Here is a 6,058-nt window from a genome sequence, read left to right as displayed (position 1 = left end):
ATCACCATGAGATGAACCTGCTCCATAAGCCCAGTGGTCCCAGAAGGTAGATGAGAGACATATGGGGCAGAGCTCCCTCATTCGAGCTGCCCAGCCACAAGCCCAGCCAAGATCAGCCAACCACGAGCTCATGAGCTATATAAATACCTCTCGATGTAAGGCTAATGAAGACTTGTGGTCGTTTGTTAAGCGTTGTTGTTGTAGTCATAGTTAACTGGTATGACAGTAATGGTAGATTATTATTGAACTCAGTAGTTCCAATAACAAAATTTTGGTTCCCTCTTTTGTAATTGTGACAAATGTAATAGCTTCCCTAGTGGATCAGTTTATGGTGTTCTGGGAATCATTCTGGAAGCTCGGTATAGAGTTTGCTGCTCCAGTACTTCAAACAATTTTTATCTAATTCCCTTTCTGCTTGAAATAACTGTACAACCTCACATCCATTAGCGTGGCTACTACAGAAAAACAAAACAGAAATAACAAGTGTTGGTAAGGATACGGAGATATTATAACATTTTCACACTGTTTTGGGGAATGTAAAATGGTACAGCTGTTATGGAAAACAGTATGGTAGGTCCTCAAAAAATTAAAAATAGAATTATCATGTTATCCAGCAATTCCACTTCTGGGTATATACCCAAAAGAATTGAAAGCAGGGACTTGAAGAGAGACGTGTACATCCATATTTATAGCATTATGCACAATAGCCAAGGGGTGGAAGCAATCTAAGTGTCCATCAACAGACAAATGGATAAACAAACTGTGGTATATACAAACACTGGAATATTATTCAGGCTTAAAAAGGAAGGAAATTCTGACACATGTTACAACATGGATGAACCTCGAGGATATTACATTGAGTGAAATATTACATGATTCAATTTATGTGAGATACCTAAGGTAATCAAATTCAAAGAGATAAAAAAATAGAATGGTGATTCCCAGGAACTGGAAAGAGGGAGTTTGGGGTATTATTGCTTAATGGGTACAGAGTTTCAGTTTTGCAAAATGAAGAGTTCTGGAGATGGATGGTGATGGTGGTTATACGACAATGTAAATGTACTTAATACCACTGAACTGTACACTTAAAAATGGTTAAAGACATAGAAAACAAACTTATGGTTACCAAAGAGGAAAGGGGTAGGGAGGGATAAATTAGGAGCTTGGGATTAATAGATACACATTACTTTATATAAAATAGTTAAACAACAAGGTCCTACTACATAGCACAGGGAGCTATATTCACTATCTTGTAATAATCTATAGTGGAAAAGAATCTGAAAAAGAATATATATTTATACATACATATATATATGACTGAATCACTTTGTTATACACCAGAAACTAACACAACATTGTAAATCAACTCTACTTACATTTTAAAAATTAATTTATTTATTAATTAATTTGTTTTTGGCTGTGTTGGGTCTTCGCTGCTGCGCACAGGCTTTTCTCTAGTTGCAGTGAGCGGGGCCCACTCCTCGTTCTGGTGTGCAGACCTCTCACTGCGCTGGCCTCTCTTGTTGTGGAGCACAGGCTCCAGACACACGGGCTTCAGTAGTTGTGGCACGCGGGCTCAGTGGTTGTGGCTCATGGGCTCTAGAGCGCAGTCTCGGTAGTTGTGGCACACGGGCTCAGTTGCTCCGTGGCATGTGGGATCTTCCCGGACCAGGGCTTGAACCTGTGTCCCCTGCATTGGCAGGTGGATTGCTAACCACTGCACCACCAGGGAAGTCCCAACTCTACTTAAATTTTTAAAAAAATGGTTAAGACGGTAAATTTTATGTTGTATGTCTCTTACCACAATTAAAAGTAACTTTAAAATGAAAAAAATAACTAGAGAGATTTACTTGTCTGTACTAAAACCTGAATGATTCACCAGATGAGAGCAGAGACCTCTGGGAAGGACCATACAAATCATTCACAATAATTCCCAAACTGGGCCTCTGCATTTGATGTCATTCATGACATTCCACATGCCCCCACCCAGTAGAGGGAGCCTAATTAAGGTTGAGGAGGGGACCCTCTTTTTGATCATGAAGGGGTGTTTCTTCCTAATCTGAGTGAAGAATAGAAAGTAGAGAATTAAGTCTTATAGTGTCTCATATCTGCAGAGTTGTTTTCCTTATTAGGATCCTCTTTGGTGGCTGATACACACGGGTTATCCCACCTAGCAGCTCGCTGGGATGACTGTCCACTCAGATGAGGGCATTATAAATACCACATAATGAGACCCGGAAACTCATGGAACCTTCCTGGTGGGGCTCCGTGTCCCATGTGAGGCCACCCATACCTGCCTCAACTCTTCTCAGGAGAAGAGCAATGCCACCTCTTCAGCTTTCCTCCAAATCACTGAGATGTGGGATTTGAGTTTCAGAGATGCATTATGAAGCCTGAAAATGGACCAGGCTTCAGTCCCAGTGATTCCCAGCGGAAAAAAGTCAGGAAGTCCAAGTGTGATAAACTGAGATGGGTGTGGGGCAGGTTGTGGGAGCAAAGAACAAATTCGGGAAAAGCAAAGTGAAAGGGTGGAAGACAGTTGCTAGAAGAGGAAGCATGGGACCTAGCTTTCAATTTTACTGAGCGCTAGTGCTGGTTACACAATGTGTGATGAGTCAGCCTGGGTTAAAGGCACAGTTGGAGATAAACCTTAGATTACCTTGATTTTTGTACAAGAAAATTATCTTACTAAAATTGGTAAATATTTTGGCCCTGAATCTTACTCCTTTAACCTTCTGCATTAAAACTGAACACATTAAAAGGAAAAAGTCACGGCAGGTGAAGGTTGGCTTGAGGAGTTACTCTGGGCTCTGCCTCCCACTCTCCCTATCAAACTTTGTTCTCCCTGGCTCCTGTTTTGTGATTCCACACCCACATTATCCTTGCATCACCCAGAGGACTGACCACTCTGGCCCTAACCTTGAGGAACTCAATTTAGTTGAGGAGACAGCCATATAAACAGATTCAAATAGTAGATAGCAAGTGCTGAAACAGGGACATAACTCAAGTGCTATGGAAACAGAAGACAAAGCAGCTAATTCTACCTGGGGCTATTGGAGATGCAAGAACACAAAGGCTCCGAAAGATGAAGAGGGGATATCCAAGCAGAGGTTAGGCAAGGACATTTCAGGAAGAAGGACCGCAGGTCTTCTCTGTCTAGTTGTGATTCTTGGGATATTCATTTCTAGGCAAGTAAACATTCTGGGCTGGTTGTGAACTTGGAAAGACTCCCCATGTGTTCCTTGACAGCTAGTGGGGAAAGAGAGTCCATTTGGAAAGTTAGTGTTTTGGAAAAAATTTTTTAAAAAAGTTAACTCCTCTTTGAGAAACCATCTCTGATATGTAACTTCTAAAAAGGTAGGCATTTGCTTCTTATGAGTTGAGAACTTTAATGGATGAGGTACATAATCTGAAAGTAATAGCCACAGGAAATATTAGTGAGGATCAAATCACAAGTACAAAGTCAACTTGATGTATATATTGCTTTTTCTTTTTTTGGACTGGCTGTTTTGTTTTGTTTTTTTTTTAAAGGAAAAACAATTGAACCTCTGAATCATGTGATTTTTAACTTTAAAAAAAAAACCAAAAAGCAAAAGCAAACAACCTCTAAACATGCTACTGTATGTTCCATAACAAAGAAAGCAAAGTGGCCAAGTGGAGGTGTATAGGACAAGATAGCGCCTCAGCCTGGACCAAGCAGGGATTCAAGTAATTAATGTTTTTGCAGACCAGTGACAGAGGGTCTCTTACTCAGGTTGCTAAAGGGAGAATGTCACAACAGAACTGACATCACTCCCTTCTCCAAAGCAACAAGGCATCTTGAAAGCTCAACTTCTTGGTGAAGTTTTATGGTTGGTGGCAGGATTTAGTTCACCCATGTGAAAAGACAGCTCAGTCTGCGATGAAAACTCTTCAAAGGAAAATCTCCCCTCAACAGTCTTACTGAGTAACTTAAGCCAACACATAATCAAATTCACTTTTGGGATAAGTCTATCCCAAAATTGTGCAGTGGGAAGAGAGGTAGGTACAGTTACCCAGCCCACATTCACTGCTTTCTTCCTTGACTGAATTAGATGGTAGTCGAAGAGAAGCTCTCCTACATTCATCATCTAGGCCAGGAAAGATGAACAGAGGCAAAAGTGGGGTCTTGTCCTTCACAGCTTCATTTTGGTTCTGGCAGATTGTGAGCCATAAGCGTCCTGTTCCCACTACATGCACTCTGGGATCAGAGAAGTCAGCACCCATGCTCATGTCTGTCTGTCAGTTAGATCTCCTTGGTTTAGTGACTCCTGTGGATCTATGGCAGTTGAGACAGAAACCTCACATGGCTGCCTCCATGACTGCATGGTCACCAAATGATGTGTCACATCAGGCGCTGAAGACAGAGGACGTGGGGATCCTTCAGTGAGCCCCGCATCATCAACTCCTAGGATAGAATCGGTATTCGGTAGTTTCAAGGACTCTCCACCAAGGCTGGCTGAGAATTCATAGACACCAGGTTTTCACTGGTTACTGAAGCCTCTTCAAGCAAACGACTGCCCATTAGTGGCTCATTAGTTTGTTCCGGCTCTTGACTCCCAGCGGCTCCCATCTGCAAGTGATGCTTTCTCACGTGCACATACCTGCTCCCACTCCGAGAGAAGGTCTTCCCACGGACTTGACACTGATGTGGCTTCTCTCCTGAGTGAAACACCAAATGTTTTGGAAGACTAGACTACTCACCAAAGGAACTGCTGCATCCTTGGGCTTCACAAAGGAAAGGTTTCTCTCCTGTGTGGACGCGCAGGTGGTTCTTCAGGTTTCCAGCTGTAGTGAACTGCTTACCACAGTTAGACTCAGGACACATAAAGGGCTTCTCCCCATTGTGGGTCCTCATGTGCACCTTCAGCCTCTGCAGTACATAGAAGCTCTTCCCACAACCTGCTGCAGGGCAGATAAAGGAGCGGTCGTTTCGATCAGTTTTGAGGTGGTACTTAAAGTGAGCTGGCCACACAAATGTCTGGTCACAGCCTTCAACTGTACACTTAGCTTCTCCTCCATTTGAGGAAGGGGCCCAGAATCTTCGGGTTGCCCATCATCAGAACCAAGGTGGACATTTCTCCTTTGCTGCTGGTTTTCGCATTCTTTGCCAGTTGTGCACGAGTAGCAGCAATCAAACTGTCATGGGCCAACTCCCAAACCCGGAGGATCCATGGAATGCTACTGTCTGTGCTCTCACTGGAGAGGAAATCATTCCCTGAATCCTTTGCCTCATCTTGTACAAACACTAAGTGTTCGGCTGAAGAGCCCAGACTCTTGTTAGGTTAAGAAGAATCAAAGAAGTGCTATCACTTGGCTGTAGATCTTGCAACAAGCTAAGAGACTCTGGAGTTGACAAAGACTCCGGAGGTTTCTGTACAATCTGAGCCCTCGTCTCTTCTCTGTCTGGACCCACCTTCACCTGAAGGCTTCTCAACACAGCTCAGGAAGGAACCTCCTTGGAGGAATTAGTATATTTAGAGTATTATCTGGTAACATTAGCCGACTGCATTCTGAGGCCTCAGTCACTGGAAGGAGGGACAAGCAAGTAATATCTTTAGCTTCTGATTCTACTAGCCCCTGTCCCAGTGGGATGGACGTATTCTGAACAAACTGTACCAGGAGCTCTGGTTTGATTTCTAACTCATCTGATAACATTGATTCAGCTTCCAAATCCTGTAGCTGTTCAGGGGACAGGTTAAAATTTTAATTCAGAGTCAATGACACCTTCCTGTTATGCTCATATTCCTCTAGGAAGTGCTATGCTTTTCCTGTAAGATGCTGTGCTGCGTGGGTAATCAATTTAGCCTTTCTGTCCCGGGCAGCTGGCAGTCTGTCAGTCGGTCTATTGTTTTTTTTTTTTTTTAATGGTTCCAATAAAATTTTATTTATAAAATCAGGCAACGGGCCTACCAGTCTAGTTTGCCAATTCTTAGTCTTAGGGAGCCCTGCACTATCTTTCTTTCTTTTTTTTTAACATCTTTATTGGAGTATAATTGTTTTACCATGTTGTGTTAGTTTCAGCCGTATAACAAAGTGA

General features: G+C 42.7%; 1 pseudogene; it reads right to left on the bottom strand.

Moving 5' to 3' along the window:
* Window positions 1-4,247: 4,247 nt before the first annotated feature.
* Window positions 4,248-5,755, bottom strand: LOC132363567 (zinc finger protein 410-like; annotated as a pseudogene).
* Window positions 5,756-6,058: the final 303 nt, after the last annotated feature.

This window comes from Balaenoptera ricei, chromosome 3 (genome assembly GCF_028023285.1).
Source record: "Balaenoptera ricei isolate mBalRic1 chromosome 3, mBalRic1.hap2, whole genome shotgun sequence".
Taxonomy (NCBI): Eukaryota; Metazoa; Chordata; class Mammalia; order Artiodactyla; family Balaenopteridae; genus Balaenoptera; species Balaenoptera ricei.
The sequence above is the reverse complement of the archived record's forward strand: the minus strand, read 5'-3'. Positions and strand labels throughout refer to the sequence as shown.